Source organism: Typopeltis vanoorti, chromosome 6 (assembly GCF_054136105.1).
Source record: "Typopeltis vanoorti isolate ZY-2024b chromosome 6, IOZ_Tvanoo_1.0, whole genome shotgun sequence".
Lineage (NCBI taxonomy): Eukaryota > Metazoa > Arthropoda > Arachnida > Uropygi > Thelyphonidae > Typopeltis > Typopeltis vanoorti.
Genome location: NC_143554.1, coordinates 158,260,849 through 158,287,755, shown reverse-complemented (window position 1 = coordinate 158,287,755; position 26,907 = coordinate 158,260,849). Strand labels below are relative to the sequence as shown.

The 26,907-nt window shown below is 37.3% G+C and overlaps 4 non-coding genes across 4 annotated transcripts; 2 read left to right on the top strand and 2 right to left on the bottom strand.

Moving 5' to 3' along the window:
• Positions 1-221: 221 nt before the first annotated feature.
• On the bottom strand, positions 222-313 carry TRNAI-UAU (transfer RNA isoleucine (anticodon UAU)). The gene is given in 2 exon segments: positions 222-257; positions 276-313. It is a non-coding gene; the product is annotated as a tRNA-Ile (tRNA).
• Positions 314-5,173: 4,860 nt separating this feature from the next.
• Positions 5,174-5,245, top strand: TRNAC-GCA (transfer RNA cysteine (anticodon GCA)). The gene has a single exon. It is a non-coding gene; the product is annotated as a tRNA-Cys (tRNA).
• An 11,398-nt stretch (positions 5,246-16,643) lies between these two features.
• On the bottom strand, positions 16,644-16,735 carry TRNAI-UAU (transfer RNA isoleucine (anticodon UAU)). Its single transcript is given in 2 exon segments — positions 16,644-16,679; positions 16,698-16,735. It is a non-coding gene; the product is annotated as a tRNA-Ile (tRNA).
• Positions 16,736-21,472: 4,737 nt separating this feature from the next.
• Positions 21,473-21,544, top strand: TRNAC-GCA (transfer RNA cysteine (anticodon GCA)). The gene has a single exon. It is a non-coding gene; the product is annotated as a tRNA-Cys (tRNA).
• Positions 21,545-26,907: the final 5,363 nt, after the last annotated feature.

Sequence of the window (26,907 nt, the reverse complement as noted above, 5' to 3'; positions counted from 1 at the left end):
GTTTAATGTCAATTCACTAATTGACATTAAAATAACAACTAATGTCAATTAGTGAATTGACATCAGTTGTTCTTCATGTTTGCCTCCATTGCGCAAGTTTCAGAATCTCTAATCTTGAATCCCGCACGTCCGCAAATTCATTTTATGTCTGCTTGATGTAACTAAAATGATGTTGGCGCCATCATTCTCTGCAAGATATTATTAATGGGAAAAGAAAATTCTTCCCCAGGTGAGGCTCGAACTCACAACCTCGGCATCACTCACAAGTACTGTCTTATAAGTACCGCGCGCTAACCAATTGCGCCACTGGGGAGTAGTGCTTTTCCTTTATCTGAGAAATTATTGTGGGCTTCCTCTACATTTCTTCTGAATGAAAAAGCAGACTTACAATATTTGCCACGTACTCGGAATAGAGGAAACAAACACATAACTACCTTAGAATATTAGATTACTTCAAAGGGCTGAATGGGAATAATTCATTCTGTATTTTTTTTCTTTTAAACCAATGTTTATATATATATATATATATATATATATATATATATATATATATATATATATATATATATATATATATATATATATATATATATATATATATATATATATATATATATTATATTGTTTGTTTGTTTGTTTGTTTTTTTCGAATATTTGAAAAAACTAACTTTTTGAGGGGTGGGAGGGGGTAGGTATATAGTACTACGGTATTGTAACAATGGCTTTTCTTTGAAACTGAGACTGCTGGGTAGTATTTGAATTTGCTGGTGGGAAAAAACAGTTCAGAAAACCTGCTCAGGATACTATACTTGAAAACCGATTTCAAGCCAGTTCAGTCGTGCAGTAAATACAACTGTGCTCTTACACTGTGGGACGAAAAAACTAACTATCTATCCCCCATAAAACATGTTCCAACACGCGTGGCACAATGAGATTCGAACACACAATCTAAAGGGGTTGGAGAACAATTATCTTAAGACCCTCAATTCCATGGTCAGCAAATATACTTTGACTCCCGTTCTATCTTCCTGGAATTTGATGTTTTTTCTCCTTTACAATCTAATCAGGTGGCTTTAATCCCTTCGGATAATTTCAGGTTAATTTAATTAAATATTGAGAGTCTTGAGTGGCTTGGAAAAGTTCCATGTTTTGCCACTAGAGCAGGGTTTGTGCACCACGTATGAAAGAAATTAAAAATACAAAATTATATAAAATTCATAAAAATGGAAAAAATATCTTTAGCTTACCCACGATACAAAATGTACTGAAAGTCTGCAAATAATCTTTCGTTGGTAAGAAAAACATTAAAAAGAAATAAACCTCCAGTTTGCAGGGAGATGCCAACTCACCATTATACAAGTAAGGAAGAAGCAGTTGCTGAGTCCTAATCCTAATCCTGTGGCTTACTCTCTTTGAGAGGGTTGCAGCTGATTACTGGGAAGATAATTATGAAGCAAGGTGGTTTCCAGTTGCACTCCTTGTCGTAAATATTTATGACTGTAGCCGTGAGTGTTTTCACGAGACCAGTTGGCCTGTTTTGAGGGATGAAAAACCCGAGTTACAGGGAGAAAAAATCCTCTACCTCCGTATGAGATCGGCTAACTCACCTTTAGTGAAAAGACGCCAGAACAAAGGTTCCTCACATCAGGGGCAGTAATCGAACCCAGGTGTCTTTCCTACCAAAGGGATTCTTCTATACCCTCTGTGCTACGAAGGCTCGACTATTACTGACTACAATAAGCAAATCTTTTCAAAAAGTTAGCTTTGCGAAGTATCCACTGTGTAGAGTTTTAACAACTGCCGCGATATAAAATCAATAAATTGATTTTATGATCTATTTTATAGACAAACAAAAAATGAATTTTTTTATTTCTCTTTTTGTTCAGTAACACTTCTTTTGTGCTTTACACAGTGTCTCTTCACGACGTTACGCCTCACGAAGAATTAAATAGGAAGTTATCATCACTGGCACCAATCCAAAACTAATGTTGTTCGAAGTTTTATCATCATTCCCATAGTATCTGATTTATATTCATTCAAAATATCCGACATTCCTTTCTAAATGAAATAAACAAAACATCAGACATTCCTAATATATAACTAACGGTGCATATTAGGAATCGGCTATATACATCCACCGCGTGGGAGGAATTTAACTGACACACCCATGGGCAGAGTACATCGTGCTGTCAAATAAGTCACCTGTTTGTAGATGGCATAGATTTAAACACGATATCAATATGTAGGAAAATGGTGCTCTCAAGTCAGCAATAGCATCCAAATGAAATGGCTGCGAGAAAGGAATTAATGCAGTTTGAAAGAGGCGTTGTGATAGGATGCCGTATTGTACGCCTGTCTCTTGAGCAAATTGTTAAAAAATTCGGCCATCCCAGAGTCACCAAGGAATGACAACAAACTGAGATGGAATCGTAGGGATTGTGTTCATGCAAGTTACTACTGCAAGTGTAACTTGCATGAACTACCCACGGTACCTGAACGTAGAGTGCTATAAAGGATATGTAAAAACGCTGTTTTGAAGCCGACACGTCGAATGCGGACTTTTAGGCATCGACTGGAACACGAATCTGCACAAAAACATTCAGAACCGACGCTCTCAGCATGGGTTTTCATGTCAGGACATCAGTGTTCAAGTCCCATATTACCGGAACCAACATGCAGAGTCGTCTTCAGTGGTGTGAACAGCAGGTACATAACACAGATTGTAAAGCTGTGTTATGAAGCGAGTAATCACGAAACGTCCTCTACCGACCAAATGGACTGGTTGGGTTTGGCGGATGTCCGCTGAACATCTCTTACCAGAGTGCATAACACCAAATATGAAATTCGGAGAGATAGCTGTGTGAGGGTATGGATCTGTTTTCCTGGTTTGGCGTCATTTGTGGTGCCACGATCATTGAACTCCGAGAGGTATCTGATCATTCTGGACAATGCAATACTTCCTACTTTGTGGCATTTCTACAGAAGTGATCAATTTCTCTTTAAGCATGACAATGCACCCTGTGGGTGCTGGCCTCCACAGAACCCTGATCTCAACCCTATTGAACCACTTTGGGAGGAACTGTGGCATAGGGTCCGGTAAACGGACTTCCACTTCACAACACTCCAGGACCTCAATACAAAACATTTCCATTGATTGCTGTCGTACGCTTCTGGAAAGTATGCTCCATAGGCCTGCTGCAGTCATCAGCACGAAACGGAATCCTACTTCCTATGAAGGTGGGAGGTATGGCTGTCTGTTCCTCGCATTATGACGTCAGTTGACTTCTTTCCATGCAGAGCATTTTCTCCAGGAAAGTTTCTGCTTGTGATTTCGAAGAGATATCAGTATTCGAGTTGAAAAGATTGGAGAAATATTGATCGGAGTGATGAATTCCAGTTCCCGTAATTTCGAGAAGAACGAAGTACAAAGAAACCGCTGATAACAAAAACCTCACGAAGCCATCGTCCACTCTGCTTGAGCCAAGAAATGCACGGTGATGGCAATGGATTGATGGTGTGGAACATGTTTTCCTGTTGGATCTTTCGATCTCCCTTGTAAAGTAAGGACTTACTGCAGCACTAATCCGAGCAGTGTTGCTGACCCCATTAAGAAAGTTAACAAGCTTATTATGAAATGGCTTGGATTTTTAAGACACTTCAAGGTCACTTCTTTCGGTACCAACCTCTTCTTGGATTGAAACGTGCACTTCAGTAAAAATTTTATAAACTCCTCTCTAAACTATATTTGGATGGATGATCCAAATCCATCCTTTGGTAATGCTGCAGCAATGGCAGTCGCGAGGAGGACTTCTGCTCTGCCGTTGAGAAGACGTTGGTTCAAACGTAGTCTAAGATACTCGGGAAACGTTCAAGAGATTTTTCAAAAGATGGTTGAAGGGTCTTTAAAACAGAAATTCTTTAAAACTGTCACTGCTTGTGGTACGATTTTCATCCCTCATGTCAGGCAGCCCAGCTGAAAGCGCTCACCCGCTTAATAGACGTTTTTAATCCAATGGCCTCATAGCTTTAGCAGCTTCGTGCGGAAACTTCAAATGAGTTCCGAGTTTGGAAGAAAAAAAAATTCTTGCAAAGATCGTTGAAAAATCCTTTTGAAGAGGCTAATAACCCTTCTGGATTGTTCGGGATATGCGGTTAATATCCGAATCGAATTTTAATGAGAAAGGAAAAAGATATATTTGTTATTCTTTCTCATAGTTGTTATTCTTTTAATTTCTTGAGGTTTCTTACATTTAAAAACCATTCGGGAGTATTATTACGAATGATTCTTCACGTAATATCTTGAGAGATCTTCACAGCGCCTCAAAATTGCCACAATTCATTCCGATGACTTCCTTCATAGTCTCACTGAAATAATTCACGCGAATAAATATCTCCAACTAATAAGAACGTGACGACATAAAACATATTCTTAATCAATATTCAGTTTCGTCTTCCTTTTCGGATTTCGCATTCAAACTTTCTTTATTGATTTCCTTTTTCCGTTTATGTTTATAATTTAGAAATTTCGCGGCTGGCATTGATATCTCCCCCCACCCCCAACGCACACTCTCTTTCTTCATTCCCCATAAGTCTCCACCCCCAGCATTGCTTTCTCTTTCCTCATATTACAGTCACGCCAGCTCATCGTGAATTCTCCGAATTCTCCGTATTAATTTGCTTTGCTTGTCCGAGAATTAATTAAGTTTGCTTTTTCGCAAAAAGATAACTACAAGCAACGCATCAGAGCCAGCTAAAAAAAAAAAAAAAGACAACTGTAGCCAAGTTCATGGTCTCATTATTGACTCACTTTTTTGTGTTTCCACCTTCCAAAGTGTAAATAATAACAAAATTTGTCGCAACAAACAAATCAGCTAAAACCACCTATCAGTGCAGGGTTTGTCATTGCTGAGTACAAACAGAGATTTAACCTTCTTAGGTGTTTGTATAAAAGGGAGAGAGAGGGTTTCTTAATAAACAGCTACCTGACCTCCCTATACAGTGTTCCTGATTCCACTGACCTTCGTTCACCTACCGTCACCTGTACTCACGTGTGTTATATTATCAATCCGTTAATTTCTTGTGGCAATCTTTTCACTGATATTCCTACACGCAATGAACAGGGTGTGTTATTCTGTACGTAAGGTTGAAATTATTAGAAAGTAGTCATGCGAGTGGGGGTGTAGCTCAGTGGTAGAGCATTCGACTGCAGATCGAGAGGTCCTCGGTTCAATCCCGAGCGCCCCCTTGATTTTTTTCCCATTTTGCTTTCGTTGTTATAAACATTGGAAGGGATTATTTTCCTACAAGTTGTTTCAAATATTAAAAAATTTTTGAGAGTTGATTAAAATTATTTTTAATCAACTCCTCCCCGTTTCCATTCTTCTCAATAAAAAAAAAAAAAATTTAAAAAACATGTTTCCCTCATGGCATAACTGGTTGGATATCCTTTAATAACTTAGATGTTTAAGTGAAGTATGCAGTTAAAAGTTATCTTACACAATAGCTAGGTATTATTATTATTATTATTATTATTATTACTATTATTATTATTATTGGGTGACATTTCAAGGTAATCTCGGAAACACCTCGACTACACACAATTCGTCAACCCATCAGCTCCGTACGACTCAGTCTTTCATGTACATCAGAGAATGCCTATTATTCATCTGCTTCTAGTGCCATCTACCGGTGAATAAAGTATTTTTGTCTGTATATTAGATACGTTTTTGGCAGATTTGTTTAACGAAAAGTCCCATATCCTCTTATCACGGTTAGAACGAGTGGGTCACCCGAGTGCTTACATCGGCACTGGGCTACTGCACATCGGACACAAAGAATGAGGGAGCATTGGAATGGATGCAGACCGACAAGGAAGGAACAGTGATTACCAGCAAAAATTCAATTGGAAACTGAATGTCATTACCACTACAGACGGCCGACACATAAAGATCAAATGAGCGGATATGAGTCATGTACGCTCTCAATGTTCCAATTGCAGGTGTTTTGGACGTTCCTTAGAAATTAACTCCAAGATATCCAGAAGCCTTCAGAGAGACACGTAGATTTCGTTGTCTCTTCACCGGTTGCTTCTCTGTTATTTCCGAATGGCAAAAACCTTAATTTCGAGAAAAAAATCCCCTCGTACACTGGCCGAAACTCGGTGCTGCACGTACCCAAAATAAACGCTTTTTACCCATTGATGTGAGTAAAATTTCAAACCTGAGAGTATTGCGAGCGACCCTCAAAAAGTCTTTCCAATGACCCTCATAAAACCGAACTGCACAGCGAAGCCGATTCACGTTGTGCACTCCGACCTGAGTTTTCATTAGATAACTCAAGCCTAACACTGCAGGTTGGGATTCTCTCATTCTGTTTTCTGTTTCTCTGCTGGCCTATAACCACCTTGCCGGCCATTATGGATCAAATACGCATCCTCATACGCTTCGTATCCATCGTATATTTCAATGGTGTTACAATTTTAATATGCACTTCGCATCCATGATAGCCTTGACATTTATAGACGTCTTGGCCGGTAGCGTATAAACAACACAATAAGTGATTTATATTATGATTTTTAAGGAATATCTGAATATCAGGAAAAATATGCATATTTGTGGTAAGGATCATTGTTTGCCAAATATTTTCCCAAACTTTTTCTCACTCTGATTAGTAAAATAATAAAGAAACCGAACTCGGTTTAGCATGGAAATAAAAGACTATAAGCGAGCTTTAATAAGAATCTAATTATCGTCAATTAAACGATCCCAACAGTTTATACTTTTGGTTCAATCCTTCATCGAATTGTAAGCAAACCATTTTTCCACGTGAAGCGTCTTCACCTCTGGTCTACTTGTATCTGTTTACGTATCGATTTTTAAACTTTGTTGCAGGTCTGACGTGGCTTCAAAGATTTCATTTTTTACCTCCAAAGCAGGGTTGACACTTAAGTGCCAACTTGAATTTTAATTAACCCAACATTAAAACTAAAAATTCGATATTCCAGTTTGTTTTAATGCCGAATTCATGGGCCCACTGGTAATCATAGTTCTCTGTAGAATATCCTCCCTCAAATAATTCTTCTTATTATTATTGTGCTATCTTCTATCGAAGGTCAGCGACCATCTTGGCGAACAAACTGCGCTCTTGTGCTAATCTGAGCAGTTGTGCACTGCTCTTTCCTGTCCACGTCTTGATGTTGTCAAACCACGATATTCTTTTTCTTCCTCTAGTTCCTTTGCCATCAAATCTTCCTACCAAAATAGTTTGTAGAAGTTGGTATTTGCTGTTTCTCATGATGTGTCCAAGATATGATGTTTTTCGTTTCTTGATTATTTGTACAAGATGTTTAGCTTTGCCAATGGATTTTAAGACATCTTCATTGGTAATTTTTTCTGTCCATGATATCTTTAGTATTCTTCTGTATAGCCACATCTCAAAGGCTTCGATTTTCTTGATGGTTGTCGCCTTCAATGTCCATGTTTCAACTCCATAGAGCAGAATAGACTACACGTAGCATTTCAGCATTCGGCATCGGACTTGCATGTTTAGGTCTTTATTGCAGAATAGTGTTCTCATTTTCATGAAGGACTGCCGTGCAACTTCAATCCTTGTCTTTATATCTATTTCTGGATCCCACCATTCATTAAGCCAGCAACCAAGATATTTATATCTTGACACTTGATCAATATTGTTCCCATTGAGTGTCAGTTTCATTGATGAGGCTGGATGTTTGCTGATGATCATGTATTTTGTCTTGTTGATGTTTATATTTATTCCCATTCTTTGGCTTTCTATGTATACTCTGTCAACGAGTTTTTGGAGATCCATAATGTTATCTGCAATTAGCACAGTGTCATCTGCATATCGTAGGTTGTTAACAATCTTTCCATTTATTGTGATTCCCTCTGGACATTCTTCCAATGCTTTTTTAAAGATTACCTCTGCATATATGTTAAACAGGAGTGGTGAGACCACACATCCTTGTCTCACTCCTCTTTTGATGTTAATATCACTGGTGGTAATGTTGTCTAATTGAACGGTAGCTGACTGATTCCAATACAGATTTGATATTAGTCTTATGTCTTGTTCGTCTAGCCTTATTTGTTGAAGGATTTCTATTAAGTTAGTGTGTCTGACTTTGTCGAATGCTTTTTCAAAATCTATGAAACACATAAAGACAGATTTCTGTTTTTCTATGCATTTTTGTATCAATATTTGGATACAGAAAAGGGCCTCTCTAGTACCAAAACCATTCCGAAAGCTGAATTGTGTTTCACTTAGAGTTTCTTCATTTTTTCTATAAATGCGATTCTGAATTACTTTCAAAAATATTTTTAATGTTAGGCTCATTAGACTAATAAGTCTGAAGTCACCACAGGAATTCGCTTTGGGTTTCAGGAATTCGCTTTGGCAACTATGGGATTCTGGTCTGATGAGATATTTGCTCCAGGATAAGTCTTTGCACTCTTTATACTACTGTGGAATCTTTTATTTATCAGTATATAATCAATTTGATTTCTGACAATATTATGTTGGTTACTTGAGGCGATTTCCAAGTGTACAGTCTTGTGGGTGGAAGTTTAAACCAGGCATTTGCTATTGTTAGATCTTCTTCCTGACAGAATTGGACTAGGCGATCTCCTCTGTCATTTCTGGTGCCTAAGCCAACAATTTCTCCATCACCCCCTCTTCCCACTTTTGCATTGAAGTCACCCATCACTATGTTTATATCATGTTTCTTTGTTAGGTTTTTAATCTCTTTTAGGTGTTCATAAAACTCTTCAACATCTTCTTCACTTTTGTCAGATGTGGGTGCTTGGATGATATTTATGTTAACGGGGTTTCCCTTAAGTTGTAACAGCATTATCCTTTCAGAAAATGGAATCCAATTTATTACTGATTTATTGATTTCTTCATCTACTATTACAGCTACACCATGTCGATGTTTGTTCTCATCATTCCCAGAGTAATACATTGTCATATTATCTTGTTGACACTTTCCAGATCCTGGCCATCTTGTCTTGTAAATTCCCAAAATCCGGATGCCCAGCCTCTTCATTTCTCTTGTGGCATTTCTTGATTGGCCAGCTTCATACAGAGTTCTGACATTTCAAGTTTCAATTTTAAAAGTGGACATCATTTTGAGCCCGGAGATTCTTTGCACCCCTGTCCCATTTAAGGGACGCCGGGAACTTGGGGCCAATTGTAAGGGTTTTCTCGCCATGGTGGTTGTTCTGGAGATAAGGTAGAGCAGTAGTTTCTCCGTTTGCTTTCAGCTCCGCAGTATTACAGACGTACACAATATAATCATATTGCCATCTGCAAATCTCTGATCACAAGCTTTTCCGTCATCATTTGGCTTCAACCTTGTGTGGTACTGACAATGCTGCTTCCCAATGTCAGGGGCATTGACCACAGCAGGTGCTTATTTAATGGCGGCACTACTCGCCATGTCACCGAGTTGTCATTGGGCTTTGTGAGGTTTAAGTGAGACAGAGTTGCCACTTCTGCTCCCCCACGCCCTGATAGCTCAGTCGCTGTTGGTCTACGGCTGCTTATTCGCCAGATTGCTCTGCTTATATCGCAGCTAGCCTCCATATCTGAAGGCTGTTCCCCGATCGGCCACCTGGGGACGCACCCGGTAGTAGTCAGCTCTTCCCCGGGAAGAAAGGCATTAACTTCCTTTATATTTGAGAATGCTGACACTCCAAGACCACACCCAACAGCTTTCTTTTCCGTGGTGGAATTTATCTTTTGAAAATCGCACCAACCTCTCTAATCTTTGGTCTGCTTTTCCATTCTCTTATACAACCCGAACATCTTCGGCTCAGCCGGTATTGAGAATGCCCTCCAGTGGGAAAATCCCGAATTCAAATCCCGTTTAAGACGGGAAGCAAGTTTCCCAGAGCTTGTCAAGGAAACATGTTAGGCAATCTTATACCAAGTGGGAGGATATGCACGCGATTCAACTAAATACCAGCGATAGCACCACAGTCCACTCCCTGCAAGAATTCTTGATGTTATTAAAAAGCGAGCACATCGACTAATCGATAAGTGCACTCTCTCTCTCTCTCTCTCTCTCTCTCAGGCTCCTTTTAACAACTCTTTCACGGGAGGGTGGGAGATTCTTTCTATTTTCTTATTTTTTAAGGAATCCCACAGGTACCCTTTCACTGATATTATTATTATTATTATTATTATTATTATTATTATTATTATTATTATTATTATTATTATTATTATTATTTCGGGCAACTCCAAGGAGTCGACAGACTCATCGAGGGAGGTCCTAACATCATGTCAAGAACAACTTTTCGACATCCACACAGTATCTGTCATACCTCGCCTTGAACTCATTCACAGTCATAGCACCCACAACAGACTCTGGCAGCTTAATCCACTCATTCACCCCTCTCCAAGTAAAAAACCTAGCTCTAACACCCCTGCTAACCACATTCTTGCCCAGCTTCCGTGTATGGCCCCTAGACCTCCAACATGTGCTTACCATGGTATCTCATTTAAAAACTCTTTTGCATGACCAACTATTTTGATGTCATGTAACCAAGAAACAGTGAGTAACAAAAATTTTATTCATTGAACTGTTTGGAAAATGTTAAGAGTGTAAACTAAATATTGTGAAATATTTTTAGGTAATTACATGTTTCAAATTTTTCTCAGTGAATATACTTGTAAATAGTATTTCAGCAAAATAAAATATGCAATTGTAAACTTAAATAAACAAGATGTGTGCTTTTGTTGTTGTGTTTTTCCACAGTGATTTTTACTCAGTTATTCTGATTACAATTTGATATTTAAATCCATAACTTCATACATTAATTCACTCTGTTTAATTATTGTAAAAAATCGCTACTGTGAATGAAATTAATGCCAGGAATGGGGAAAACAAAAAGAAGGGTTGAAAGTTATATCCATGAAATTGATTATTTTAGAAATTGTCTAATGCTACCTATTGACATTGTTTGAGTTATCTGAAAACAATTCGTTTACATAATCGAAAATCCGAACTGTTAGAATTTGGTTGTTTTAAGAGATAAAGCAGATAATTAACCCAGAACTTTAACTCTTAAAGTTCAGTATAGAAAAATGTTTGTACTCTCCAGATAACACATATACAAATTTTACCTTTTCCCACACAAAGTAAGATAATAACACACCAGCAGTATATCCAACAGCATGCTAAAACATGTCATTGAGTCATCTGTGCAAAAGGTTCATTTTTGAAGGAACGGTCAGGGTAGAGCATAGTAAGGGTAAACAGTACTATAAGAAAAAACAATAGAGTCGAGCGACTTTGGACTTAAGGTAATGGTTCATCCACTGCAGCTTCTGTTTTGTGTTGTGGTGTTTTGTGTTTGGTAATATAAAAATAATGGGAGCCACAAATTCTTTGAAAGTTTCTTTGTGAAAAGTTCTAATTGTTTAGAATTTTGTAAACGGACATTAACATAAAATATAAGATCAGAGCTAATAATCAGTGAAATAATAATAATAATAATAATAAATAACTATTTATTTGTGGTGCCATATGAAGTAATCTAAGAAGAAGAAGAGAAGAATAAGAAGAATGAAGGAAAATAAATATGAAAAATCGCCAGTGGGTGAAAAATACGAATTTTCAGTTATCATTGGAATAATTGATTGCCAATTTCTTTTGAATAAGCCTTGAAATTTATTTCCTAAAGAAATTTGTGTTTCTGATAGAATTATTGTAACATATGCATTGACAAAATCACCTTGTAGTTGGAAAGAATTAACTGAAAAAGTTAAAAAACAGAATTCTTGGTTAATAAAATATAACCATCAGCTGAAGTGGGATGGTTCACTACCTCTGGACAAACTAAGAAATTGGATGATAGAATCGACATGCAAATATCGAATATTACGCGCCAAAGGAAGAGAAAAATCAAAACCATTAACGAGGTTAATAGGGAGGGCTGTTCTTCATTGAAATGAAGTTGGATGCCCATAACGTGAAAACATAACACATACTTTTAAATGCTTTTGGAAACATAACAAAAGATTCTGTGCTTTTAATAATTCTCAGAAATATATGTATTGGTTTCAAAAAAATAAATATCTAAGCCTTAGTTTTACTGTGGTAATAAATTCCCAATGATCACCGAATGAGAATTAACTTTCAGATGAGAGTCAGATTGTGAAAAACCACATGATGTCAATTTCACAAGCATGGGAAGAACCTTTGAACAACAGTGCAAATTTAACAATAAGAAGATTAAGGAACAAAAAAATAGATTGTATTTTTCACTTTATTTATTTTCTGTATGTTAGATTCAGTAAATATAATTTGTAAATAATATTTGATTCAAATAAAATCTATAAATTTAAATGAAATTGGGTGTCGCTGATATGTTATACAAATTTAAGTAAGACCATAACATTTTTTCCTTATGAAATTTCATGTCACATACTAACCACAGAGTTTTTTCTTTTTTTTTTTTTGAAAATCCACTCAATGAAACTGTGTCAACTCTTGGAAGCAAAAGGAAATGGATATTAAATTAATAGGCAGAATTTTAGTGGAGAATATTTCACCTGAAAAGTGAAAAAAAAATAAAAAGGTGTCGTAGCAGGCAGATAACAAGTGAATTAACATGCATATAACAAATAATACTTGTCATTGGAAGAGGAAAAAAAACATTAACGAACTTAATTGCCAGACTTGTTCATCATTTAAATGATACCAAATGATGAAAACAATATTTGCATGAATTTCAAAACTTTGAAAAAGCTGATGAATTTCTTGTTTGCTGTGATCATAAATATTTATTTGAGGGTAAACCTTTTTTCTTTCTTTCTGTCTGAGCTAATTTTCATTTGAAATAAGAATAAATAATTATTTATTTGTATTGGAAAGAATATCTAATATAATAATTGTGTTAAGATATATATAAATATATATATATAAATATCCCTCCTGTGAAATAAATGTCAGGCTGAGAGGACAACAGTCAATTGGGACTAATGGAAATGAGTTTTACATAGTTGAACTATGTAAAAACGATAATACAACTTGTTTTGAAATGTCACATCGAGCAAAATCACATGATTTATATATAAGCACCAGTGGCTAATCAAACACTATGAACATCAGCGCAAATATGAAATCAGAAGAATAAGAAAAAATAAATGAATACTGTCTTTTTCACTTTATTTAATTTCTGTATGTTAGATTCAATAAATACAATTTGTTAATATAATTATAGTCAAATAAAAGGTAACATAGAAATTAACAAAGTATTACAGAGCTAAAATTCATTTGAAACAAATTCCAGTTTCCTAGCTACACAAAATGTAAACAAACAAACAAGCCATCTACTTGAAAACAAAAAGTATATAAAATCCTTAATCGGAAATGAATAATTTTAGGATATGTATCATCACAATCATGTGAGTGCTAATCACTTAGTCGTATGTAAGTATTTGAGAAACATCCAACCGTGGGAAAATGATACCTTTTGAACAATACCGCAACTCACATATTACAGGATGTGATTAATATAAACAGTTCCATAGTGTGATAGAGGTTGAAAACTAAGACGGAAATTAATAAGTCATCTCCAACGGAACCAAACGGGTGGAAATCTAAACGATGTAGTTAACTATAATTTCTAGTTATTTACAGAAATATTGTTCTGTGTGAGCGTTTACCGATCGCTGGCTGATATATTAGTCAGAAAAAGCCAGTTTGAGGTCACACTCATCACCTTGGGAATAAAAACACATCATGACCCAATGCTAAGGAATTAACAGTGTACCAAATGGATAGAAAATCTAAGGAACAAAAGTCAAATAGTTGTTCAGGTTATTACAGAAATTTCATTCTTTCAAGATTGTGTTTTTATGTGTTGTGGGATGGATAAAAATTCAACTATTTTGGAATATCTATTTGCATTAAGAAGAATCATTCTGGAAAGACTAAGTAAATTTAAATTATCATTAGAATTTCTAGACTACATACAAAAAAGTTATTGTAAGCTTTTAAGTCCCCGTTTATTTTTAATTTTTTTTTAAAATACCGTTTGGATTTTTCTCTTCATGTAAGCTAAAAAAAACACCATTACCCAAACATTAGTAAACAATTAAATTCGAAAAGAGGTTGTCATTTGCCAATAATCTTTTAGTGATGTCACCTCCAACTGCTAGTGATAACATCGGAGCAAAAAAAGTGTATGTTTGAGGGACACCAAATTATAATTAAATTATTCAGAAAAGCCAAAACACTGCCACCATCACGAATCTACTCTAAGAATTCCCACCCTTTAACAGGAAAGAAATACCCCAAAATGTATTGGAAAATTAGTGCAGCCATCTATAGATAACCAAAGACAAAACATGATGACAATGAAGGATGTGTGTCACCCTGGGAAAATTCCAAGATAGCTTATCTCAAAAACATTGCCCACAATTCCATAGGCAAACCAAAACACCATGTGATATCACTGAGAGATATATGTTCCCCAGAAATTTTCAAACACAAAAAACGTCACGATTCCTTATCTCTAAACATCACACACAATGCTTTAAGTGAACCAAACACACCACGTGATATCCCTGACAGATGAGGGCCACAAGCGAAAACCAAACATTCCAAAATTTATCTTATCATTATCCATCACCTGTAATGACATATGCAAACTATTTACTTATCTACAACTCATAACAATATACATCCAAGACACTGACGTCACTTCCCCCTTTCACCCTACCCCTATTTTGTTCATAATATCCCACCAATCACGACACGAATCTTTATCCACTAATATCTTCCTTTTCCATTCAAAACAATAATGTCACTTATTTACAAAAAACAATTACGTCACTTATTTACAACTAACAAATACCGTCACTTATCTTCATCTGAAAACAACACACATACACGTCGCGATTCCTTATCTTATCTTGATCTGGTTAAAAGTGTCCCACCAATCACGCCATGATTCCTTACCTAATAGATCTCCCTTTCCTTCAAAACAATAACGTCACTTATTTACAACTAACAAATACCGTCACTTATCTACATTTGATAACAACACACACCCACGACACGATTCCTTATCTCATCTTGATCTTGATCTGGTCAGAAGTGCCGCACCAATCACAACACGAATCCTTATCTCTACCATCACCCATAATTCCATACGCGAACCAAAACACAAGAACTGAAGCCATTGACACATATGCCCATAGGAAAATTCCAAACTCATGACGTCACACACAATGACTTCATCAAAATGAACAACCAATCACGTCACTATTCCTTATCTTATCTTGATCTTGTCACTAGTGACCACCCTGCTACTGACATGGAATTCTCTAATAAAGCAGAAACTGTCCAACATCCTGTTTTTATATATTTCATTAATCTGTTGAATTGCTTATCTTAATCCTCGCACATTTAACTGTCTTTTACGGAAAAAAAATAATCATTATTATTATTATTATTCAAGGATAACATCAATAAATTTATCCTCTTTTAATCCATGTCCACACAAACACACACACACACAGTTCTAATTTTCTATTGGTCCTCGAGTGCAAGATGCAGAATGAAAAACGATTGGTTGCAAATTGCACGTTGAAAATCAAGATTGTTTGAAATGGGGTCGAATTCAAATATTTCGGGAAGAAATCATGCGATGCAAGATTTCGAAGTTTGAACGGCAAAAGAGTTATTCCGGAATAACATTGGGACGTGAATTTTTCAAGTTTTATTATTTTCGGAAGGGAAGTAGTTACCCTCCACGCAATGTAGAATAGAGGTCGTATGAGCCGCTGTACGGAATTGGTTTTACCCTGTCGATATGATAGTTCTTGCAATATGAAGAAAGTAGTATTATAAGATAGAAAGGCTTTGTATTAATCATGTAAGCATATTAATGTAACTGGGAGCCAAGTAGAAAGTGGATAAAATTGCGAAGGTTTGCACTGTTTCGATTTTTTTTTTTTTTTAATTTTATTATTTCATTTCAAAACAAAATAATTAGTTTGTTTTATTCTAAAGACAAAATTATGTAGGTTAAAAATGCTTTAGCTGGTAAGTCGAAGTCAGTTTGATGATGTAATTGGATAACAATAAATGCAGTAAAATCTAGATTTGTGCACGGCATCTTAACATCTACCGTAAATTAAATAGATTATGATTATTACACACTTCTGGTGTGGGTGGACATTTCAGTGCATAGTAAGAAAATTATTTTGTTCTTTAATGTGATATAACCGGTTTAATGTCAATTCATAGTTCACGAATTGGAATTAGAGGACGTTTTGGTTTGATTTATTTCACTTTTATATCAACTGTGTTTCTTAAATTAGGGGAAAGAAGAAAGATACGAATATTTATTCTGTTGAAACTAAATTCCTTTAGTTAGTCGTAAGTGTCTTAAAAAGAAGGAAAGAACAAATTCTACTTGTTATTTCTTCTTCATATCTTCCCACTTCGAGCGAGTTTCAGTAGCTCTAACCTTAAATAACACACAGTTTAACCGTGTCATTGGTTGGACCCCACGTGCGCATATTCATTTTATGCTGGCTTGATGTAATTAAATTGATGTTAGCGATCTCTGCAAGAAATATCTTCGGAAATTAATGGGAAAAGAAAATTCTTCCCCAGGTGAGGCTCGAACTCACAACCTCGGCATCACTCACAAGTACTGTCTTATAAGTACCGCGCGCTAACCAATTGCGCCACTGGGGAGTGCTGCTGGCTTTATTTATCTGAGAAATTATTGTGGGCTTCCTCTACGTTTCCTCTGAATGACAGAGCAGACTTACAATATTTGCCACGCACTTGGAATAGATACAAGAGCATAACCATCTCAGTATGGTAGATTACTTCAAAGTGCTAAGAATAAATGATTTTTTCTTTAATTGTTTTTTCAAAAATTGTGAATTTTTTCTTAAATTTTTGGAAAGTCTTAAAAAAAAACTGACGGGGGTAGTTATAGTATTCTAGTAACGTAACAATTGGATTTTCTTTTAAACTGAGACAATTTAATTACACTCCCACCCATGAAACGCTGTAGAACTGCACTACTAATTGCTGTTTGAATTTGTGGGTGGGAAGACAATTCCGAAAACCTGCCAGTTCCCTCCTGCAGCAAATACAATGGTGCTCTTTCACTGCGGGAGGAAATTATCATCCTCTTCCTCAAGACATCCTCAAACACGTATGGCATCAATTTCAGGCAGCAAACATACTTTGACTGCCGTTCCGTCTTCTTGGAATTATGATTTTATCTTCTTTACAATCTAATCGAGTGGCTTTGATCCCTTCGTGCAATTTCGGATTAATTTAATTAAACATGATGGAATGGATTGAAAATTTTCCACGTTTGGTCTCTAGAGCAGATTATAAGAAATATATTAAAAATGCAAATATATAAAATTGATAAGAACAGAAAAAATATTCTAAGCCTCCCCGACGTTGCAAATAACCTTTCGCCAGTGCGAGTACAGCAGATGAATATTTTCAAAAAAGTGAGTTTTGCGATGAATCCTTTGTGTAGAATTTTAACATTACTGCGATATAAAATCAATAAATTGATTTTATTATATATTTTATAGACAAACAAGAAATCTATTTTTTTTATTATTATTATTTCTCTTCTTGTTCAAGAAGAATTAAATAAGAAATCCATCATTACTGGTTCAAATCCAAAATAAATCTCGTTCGAAATGACTACCATCATTCCCATATTAACTGAATTATTCCCATTAACAAAATATCAGACATTCCTTTAATAAATGGAATGAACCAACAACACGCAACTAACGGTGCATATTAGGCATCGGCTATACACATACACTGCTTGGAAAGAAGTCAACGAACACATGGGCACAAGGCACATCATGCCGTGTAAAGAGTTACTCTTTTGTGGATGATCAATTGGAGCAAAACGATGCTCCCAAGTCAGTGCAACTCATTCCGGGTAAAATTGTTGCAAGAAAGGAACTGATGGAGTTAGTTTAAAAGAGGCGATGTCATAGGATGACATCTGACAGGCAAATTGTCTCTTTTGCAAATTGTTGACAAATTGGGCAATCCCATTTCAATCAGAGATACAATACTCAGATGGATGCTGAGGGAGCCAACTGCCACCCACAGATCACATTTACCGACAACGACAGATCACATTTACCGAACATGACTGTGGTACACAACGAAGGAAATGTAAAAATCGCTACTGTTCGGCGGACACATTGAATGTGGAGTTTCGGGCATCAACTAGAACACGAGTCTGCACACAGACATTCAGAACCGAGGATCAGAACATTGGGCTTCCATAGTAGGACCGCAATATGCAAGGGCTACATTACCTGAACAAACTTGCAGCGTCGTCTTCGGAAGTATAAAGAACGTGTCGAAAGCTGTGTTACGGAGCGACGAGTCACGCTACACCCTCTACCGACCAAATGGACGGGTGGGATGCATGCCCGCTGAACATATCTTACCAGAGTGCAGGACGTCAATTATGAAATTCAGAGGAGGCGGAGTGAATGCATGACCCTGTTGTTCTTGGTTTGGTCTCAGGCCTCTGTCTGTGGTGCCACGAACATTAAACTCCGAAAGGTACCCGGACATTCTGGACGAAGCAATGCTTCCTATTTTGTGGTGTTTCTACGGAACTGACATAGTCTCTTTCAGCAAGACAATGCACGGTGTCATAAGGTGCTGCAGCGTAACTTCGTGGTTTGTGAAGGTCACCACACTTGACTGGCCTTCACAGAGTCCGGATCTCAACCATATTGAACATGTGTGGGATGAACTGGAGCGTCGGGTGAGGTCAACGGACTTTTACTTCACAACAGTCTAGGACTTCAATACGTTGCTCACCTTAGCTGTTTGTGAGCAACGAACAGCTAAGGTGAGCTATTTGTTGCTCACACTATGGCGTCCATTGATTTCTTTCCACGTATTTTCACCAGGTAAGGTCGAAATCGGAGCGATTTCGAAGGAATCTCAATATCAGTTCCCTTTTATTTTGAGCAGAACGAAGCACAAGGTAACCGCGATAACAACAACAACAACCACACGAAGTCATCTTCTAATCTGCTTCAGCCCAGAAATGCAAGGAGACGGCAATGAATGACCCTTTGGAACATGTTTTTCTGTTGGGTCTTATAATCGCATCTCGCACCTAATAAAAGCACTCAGTACAGCACTAATCCGAGCAGTGTTGCCGACCGAAATATGAATCCAGTTGACAAGAATCACGACTGAAAATGAACAAGCTGATTATTAATTTCAGTCCATCTTAATGGGGAGTTCCAAAGTGCGCGTGCAAATGAGTGGAGTAACTACGACTGATGAGAATTTACGACGATGTAAGCCGATATTTGATCAGATTGTGCTAAGCTGTTGCTGTCACGCATCCACGGAAGCAAATGCTCAGTAAACGACAGAAAGAGGAAGGGATGAGCCTCTCAACATTCCTATAAGTACAAAAATTAAATAAAACAAACTCATAATAAATAAAATAAGCCGAAAAGTATTTCCTTCCGTGCATGAATTTTATGAAATTTCAGATTTAGAATCCCCGAAAATTTTGAGCAATTTAACCCCCCCCCCCCTAGGAAATTAGCCCTTCCGTTTATCCTTTCGATCGGATCACTTTCATTGGCGGAAAAATTCAAAACGTTGGGAAATTACATTTCGCAATAGTTGGCTCTGAATAGATGGAAGTTCTTCCCTTGAGGGGTCTACCGTTGTTTTAATGAAAACAAGGGAGATATTCCCTTGCCCCCTCTCCCCCTGTCAGTGATTCGGTAAATATCACGGTTTGCGATCACTTTGTTATTTTATTATTATTATTTTTTTTTTTATGAAATGGCTTGGATTCTGAAGATCCTTAAAAGTCGAATTTCATACCAACCTCTTCTTTGGTTCAGACGTGCACTTCAGCAAGGCAGAAAATGAGAGAGATGTCCGTTTTTTTCTCTCTCTCCTTTTCTAAAGGGAGACAAAACTGACTTCTATGTCTTATGACTCCTTTGGTCTTTTCGGTGTTCTAAAGGAGTAAAAAAATGGATTTGGATCATCGAGACAAGGTATAAGAAAATCGAAACACCTTTTGAGCTTCGATTTTCTTATACCTTGTCTCGATTATCCAAATCCATTCTTCGGTGATGCTGCAGCAATGGTAATTGGGAGGAAAACCTCTACTCTGCTGTTGAAAAGACGGTTTTTAAGAAACGAGGGAAAAGTTCAAGAGATTTTTCAAAACGAGGACACATAGTTCTTAAGAGAGAAGTCCTTAAAAACTGTCAGTGCTTGTGGTACGATTTTCATCCCTCAAAGCAGACAGCCAAGCTAAAAAAGAACTCACCCACTGAAGACACGTTTTTAATCCAATGCCTCATAGCCTTAGATGCTTCGGCTGTAATTCCACTTCAAAGCAAACGAAGGCAAAGCAAAATATATATATATATTCTTTCAAAAATTATTTTAAAAATCCTTCTGAAGAGGCGAATAACCCTTCTAGGTGATAAGGGTGGTTAGGGATATGCGATCAATATCCAAAAACGAATGTTAATGAGAAAGAAAAGAGATTTATTTGTTTCTTCTTTCTTCCCTCTGTTTCTTTTAATTTCTTCAGGTTACTTATATTTATAAATCATTCTGAATTAATTTTTATCAGTTTAATCTTCCACATAATAACTTGAGTTGTCTCAATCGTGCCTTCAATTCGGAAGGCACTTTGTCTCCTGCGAGGTGTTTTGATATCCCCACCGTGTCACTCACTCTTTCGAATTTTCTTCTTAAACCAAATTCCTATTGGAATCATAAAGGATCAACATTAAGACGAACTAAAATTTCACGATTCATTCCGATGACTTCCTTCACAGTCTCACTTCAATAACTCACGCGAATAAATATCTCCAACTAATAAGAACTTGATGCCATAAAACACATTCCTTCTTGATATTCAATTTCGTCTGCTATTTAGGATTTTGCATTCAAACTTTCTTCATTGTTTTTTTTTCTTTCTTCCTTTTATGATTATAATTGAGAAACCTCGTGACTGGCTTTGAAAAAAAAAAAAAAAAAAAAAAACATTATTCTCAAGTTCATGGTCTGATTATTGACTCACTGTATTGTGTTTTTACCTTCCAAAGTGTAAATAACAACAAAATTTGTCGCAACAAACAAATTAATGCACGGTTTGTCATTGCATAACACAAACAGAGATTTAACCTTCTTAGGTGTTTCTATAAAAGGGAGAGGGGATTTTGATAAAAGCTACGTGACCTTCCTATACAGTGTTTCTGGTTCCACTGACCTTCGTTCACCCATTACCTGTGCTCACGTGTGTTATATTACCAATCCGTTAATTTAGTGTGGCAATCTTTTCACTGATATTTCGTTACGCAATGAACAGCGTGTGTTATTCTGTGCATAAGGTTGAAATTATGGGAAGCCTGACAAGTGAGTGGGGGTGTAGCTCAGTGGTAGAGCATTCGACTGCAGATCGAGAGGTCCTTGGTTCAATCCCGAGCGCCCCCTTTCTTTTTCGTTTTCTTAAACAGTCGAAGGGATTTTTTTCCCTGTAAGTCGTTTTGAATATTAAAGAAATACTTTATGCAATAATAGCAATCAATTAATAAAATTATAAAAGATTGTTAATTGTGATTAGAATCAACTCCTCCCAGTTTCCATACTTCTCAATAAAAAATAATAATAATAAAAACCATGTTTTCGTTATGACATAACTGGTTGGGATATCCTTCAATAACTTGCATGTTTAAGTGAAGTAACTTGCATGTTTAAGTGAAGTAACTTGCATGTTCAATAACTTGCATGTTTAAGTTATCTTACACAATAGCTAGGTATTATTATTATTATTATTATTATTACTTTGAAATGTCACGCATGCTGTGACATTTCAAAGTAATCCCGGGAAGACACACCATGGCACACAACCCGTCAGCTACGTACAAGCGTGCTGAAGGGTGTTTCCCCTAATATAAATTCGCTACTTATAACTACCTGCGCGATACGGGCAGACAGAAATTTAACGAAGATAAAATTTGATTTTTAAGTCACGCGGTGAAAAATACATGAAAAGATAAAGGAATACTACAATTTCTAGACTGTGTTTTTGTCAAAACCGCGTTGAACAAGGGTTACTACAATTTGTAGACCGCGTTATATTGAAACCGCGTTGTATAAGTACCATGTTATACGAGGGTTACCTGTACTGACCATTTAAAACTATATATTAGAAATTTATGTACATTTAATGAATACAAATACAGCATTTATTTTACAAATGATATTCTATCTTTTTCAATTTAAGTACTTGAATACAAATTCTACCCTACAGTTCTTCTTTACGAACTGGTCAATAACATCTTCATAAAATGTTGGTTGCAACTTAATGTTCCCAAGGAACACGCACACTTGTAAAGGCTGGCTGAAGCTCACTGGCTTTAGCTACTTTGACTGCGTATGGCCCGTGCTTAAGCAACAGGGTGAGATGGCGTGGAGGGAGCGGAAATGGCTATGCGGCCGCATGAAATCACAGTGCTGAAGCGAGGAACCGGATGCTCCCACAACCAATCAAGCCAAGGTAGCTTGACTAGCGTCGGCCTTCGGTACCCAACGCAAAGCTCAATTATTGCCGCGCAACCTTAAAACGTCTTCTGTCTACAAAAATAAAAGCCTAAATGGAATGCTTATAAATGCATGCATTCATTAACAAATAAATATTATTTCTTTCTCGATTAATGAGTTTGCATAGCAAACATAGAGAATTCGCCACCGGCGACGATAATCGAACGCAGGACATTCCTTTCCCAGGCATATGATTGCAGAGCGCGTAACCACTCGGCTAACAGCGCGGAAAATTAAGATGATTAGTTTGTTTTGTTTTAAAGAATTAAATTGTGTTATGTTTAAAAAAATAACTACATAGAAAAACGATGTCAGTTTGATGAGATGATTGGATAGCAGTAGAAGCTAGACTTGTGTAAGGCATCTTCGCAAGACGCAAGACGTTGCTGACTATAAGAGCGAAGCAAAAGGCTTTTTTATTCCCTGCTATCTGATAAGGATTACTGTGTGAGGAAAAGTTTATGAGCTAAGCGCTCTGCCTGAGTGGGTGCGATTCAGAGATCTTCATTTGGAAGTAGGATGGCCTTCGGTCTCCTATATTTTGAGAAGTCTGTTTCATCATAATTTGCTGCTTGTTGCACTAATTCATTTGGATGTGAAGAGGACACTGAGAAGAACTTCACTGCTGAAGACTGCAGGAAAGAATAGATGTAGGGGATATTTGTATCCCGGTGAAGTTGGACATTTCTGACGTACCATGGTGCGTTTAATATCATGCGGAGACATTTGTTTTGCACTTTCTGTAGTTTGAGGATATTTGTACTTGAGGTGTGACTCCAGGCTGGGGATGCGTAAGTGATAATGGGTCGAATCAACAGTTGATAAAGGAGCAGTTTTATTTTGGTATCCAGCTTGCTATTCCTATTGATAAGAGGGTAAAGCTGTGCAATGACTCTTGATGCTTTTGAACATGAGGCTTTTATATGTGAACTGAAAGTTAGTTTTCTGTCCAGCAGTACACCCAGATATTTGGCTTCTGCTTTCCAGGGAATCTTGGTATTAAATAGGAAGATATCATCTTTGGGGAGTATTGAGTTTTTAGTGAAGAGCATGGCAATACTCTTCTGAGGGTTTACTTGCAGTCTCCATTCCGAGAACCAGTGCTCTAATCTCTGCAGATTTTCTTGCAGTTTCTTGGTGACAAGGTGAGGTTTAATAGATCTGGCTAGTATAGCTGTGTCGTCTGCGTATAGGGAAATGATGGATTACATTGGATTGTGCGGAATGTCCGCCATGTAAATCGTGAAAAGTATCAGTGCCAGAAGGGACCCTTGAGGAACTCCTGCCAAGATGCGTCGTTGGGTAGATAATATATCATTTAGTTTGACTTGCATTCGTCTGTCACTAAGAAATGACTTTATAATTTGAACTAGATCTGATGGAATGCCAGCTAAAATCAACTTGTATAGTAGTCCAAAGTGCCATAACTTGTCAAACGCCTTCTCTAAATCAAGAAAAACTGCCCCGGTGTATTGATGCCAATTATAACTTGTGATAATGAATTCTATTAGTCTGTGAATTTGTTGGGTGGTACTGTGAAATTGGCGAAAACCAAACTGTTCTGAAGGAAGGATGTTTAATTTTTTTACTGAAAGTTGAATTCTGGAAAGGATAGCTTTTTCTGCTATTTTGCCTAGATTAGATATCAGACTTATGGGACGATAACTTTGAGGCTGCTGAGGATCCTTGCCTGGTTTGTATATAGGAACTACGTCAGCCAGCTTCCATGCAGAGGGGAAGTACTTAAACCTGAACATAGCATTTATTATTGCTGTGAGATATACGATGGCCTTTCGGGGTAGCAGTTTAATAACTTTGTTGGAGATGCCGTCAGGCCCTGGAGCTTTTTTATTCTTTAAATTCTTTATAATGTCATAAATTTCAGCTGGGGAAATAGGTGTGAGTTGGCTAGTACAGGTATCAGGCCGTTTTAGCACGTGTCTGACGTGGCGGTGGACTTTGTAAATATGATTGAAATTTAGATTATTGTATGAAGGGCTACACTGTTTTTCTAAATTTTTAGCTATAGTTTCGGCTTTTTCTGCATCTGTGTAAACAATGTTCAGGTCAGATTTGAGAGGAGGAAGAGATTTGTTTTTGTTTTTGATGTTTCTCAGGAACTTCCAAACGGATTGATCACCAGGTGATATGGAGGCTAATTTATCTTCCCATAGTTTGTTTCTATGGACTTTAAGTGCATCTCTCACTGCACTGTTCATTTTGTTGAGATATTTCTTGTCTTGGGGTGCTCTGGTGTTGTGGTATCTTTTTCTTGCTTTATTTTTCTCCCTGATTAAGTTCATTATGTCATCTGGTAGTCTTTTAGGCTTGAAGGCAACTGAATTTGAGGTGATAGATGCTATGGCTGTGTTGATTTGATCAGTAAGTTTATTGACTGCAGAATCAATTTCTTCCTTGGAATTAATATGAGGGATGGGATCAATGTAGTTTGGAAGCATTTTGGATAGTTTTTCCCAGGGAATGAAGGTATGAGGCGAATGGGGAAGATCCCTCTGATAACCCAGTTGGAGCAGAATAGGATTGTGGTCTGATGATAACTCATTCAATGATTCCAGGGAGTACTGTAGGTTAACATTCTGAAGGACAGCTATATCCAAGACGTCGGATGAGCCAGTAGGACTGTGGTGAGTTGGCACTGAGGGACCAGCCACAGTTGCGCAATTTGAGCTTGTGTAGTTAAAGAGGATGCGGCCATTCCTATTTATAGACCTACTGCTCCAGGCGTGATGTTTTGCGTTAAAATCTCCTGCAATAATAACCGGCAGTTTAATGCCGAGGATAGCATCCAGATCTGTGGTCAGCAATGTTTTTGATGGTGGGTTATAAGCAGAATATATTTTTATGTTTCCGATAGAGTTTGTGATGACATTGATACCTGTAAGTTCGAGATTGGTGGTTGTAGGAATGGCTACAGAATGATGATTGATGTGATTTTTGATGCGGATGGCGGTGCCACCACCTCTGTAATCCAGTCTATCATTCCTGTAGAGCTGATATCCTTTGAATTTAGGATTGTCAGCAGGTCTCAGGTGAGTTTCATTAATTAATAATATATCCGGATTATATCTGTCATTGAATTCCTGTACTTCTAGTATTTTATTTTTAAGGCCGTTGGCATTCCATGAGATAATCATTAGAGAATCTGGGGTAAATTTTTTCCTATGCATTGGAGAGTGCAGATAAAATGAGCTGTGTTTGCTGCAAGAAACTTTTTGTAGTGCTCAGTGATGGATTTGCGTTACTGAAATCCTGTAGCATATTTACAAGAGAAGAGGTGATGATGGCTGTTATATTTGAATGTGGATTTGTCATATTCTGGTCATGGATTGCTTTTTTGGGGCGGGCCACATCAGCATATGTTCTTGTTTGGTGTTGAAGATTTATTTTCTTAGGGGGCTCAGTTGATGGTGGGTGAACACCTGTCATCTTGTTCAAGCTAATAGGAGCCTGATGAACTTGGGCTTCTGGGGCTTTCGTTTCTGTCAGTGAGCTAGACTGACTGATTAACTCAGTTTGTCTGTTTTTTGGGTGGCATATACATCCTCTGTAATTTGCAGGGTGGGGGCCACCACAATTAGCACACTTAGCCGGGGTGGTTTTTGGCTTGGAGCAGGTATATGTGGGGTGGGTGTCACCACATTTCAGACATCTGTATTGGGCTTTGCACAACTTCTGGGCATGACCAAATTTTTGGCATCTATGGCATTGCCCAGAAGAGGCCCTCTTCCTAAATGGCTCTGGTGAGATCTTGAGCCCACAGATTGTCTTCAAATTGTAAATATCTTTATAGATGTTGTGTATTTCTACCAATACTAGAGGCATAGGGGTCTTGTTAGATCTGTACATTCTACTGACTTTGATGGTAGGCAGATCTTGCATGTTGAGGTCAGCAGCTATTTCAGCTGTTTCAATGTCTTCAGATACTCCTCGGAGTACCACTTTAAGATTTTTCTCCGAGGTAAGTGTGAAGGTATGGTATTGTATACCTCTTGTGTCCAACTCCTTGGTTAGATTTCTATAGTCAGACACTGTAGTGGGCTGAATTTTGATGGCCTCCTCTATGTTCTTGGCAGTGGAGTAATTTATTTGCAGGTTGGCCATGGTGGTTCTTAGGGCTGTCCATCTCTGTTTTTCCCTAAGAATGACTGGAGGCACCTTTTCATTGGTGGAGGCAGAGGAATCTATGTTGGGGGCATCTTCATCCATGCCATTTTCGTTTGCTGACTCCGAGG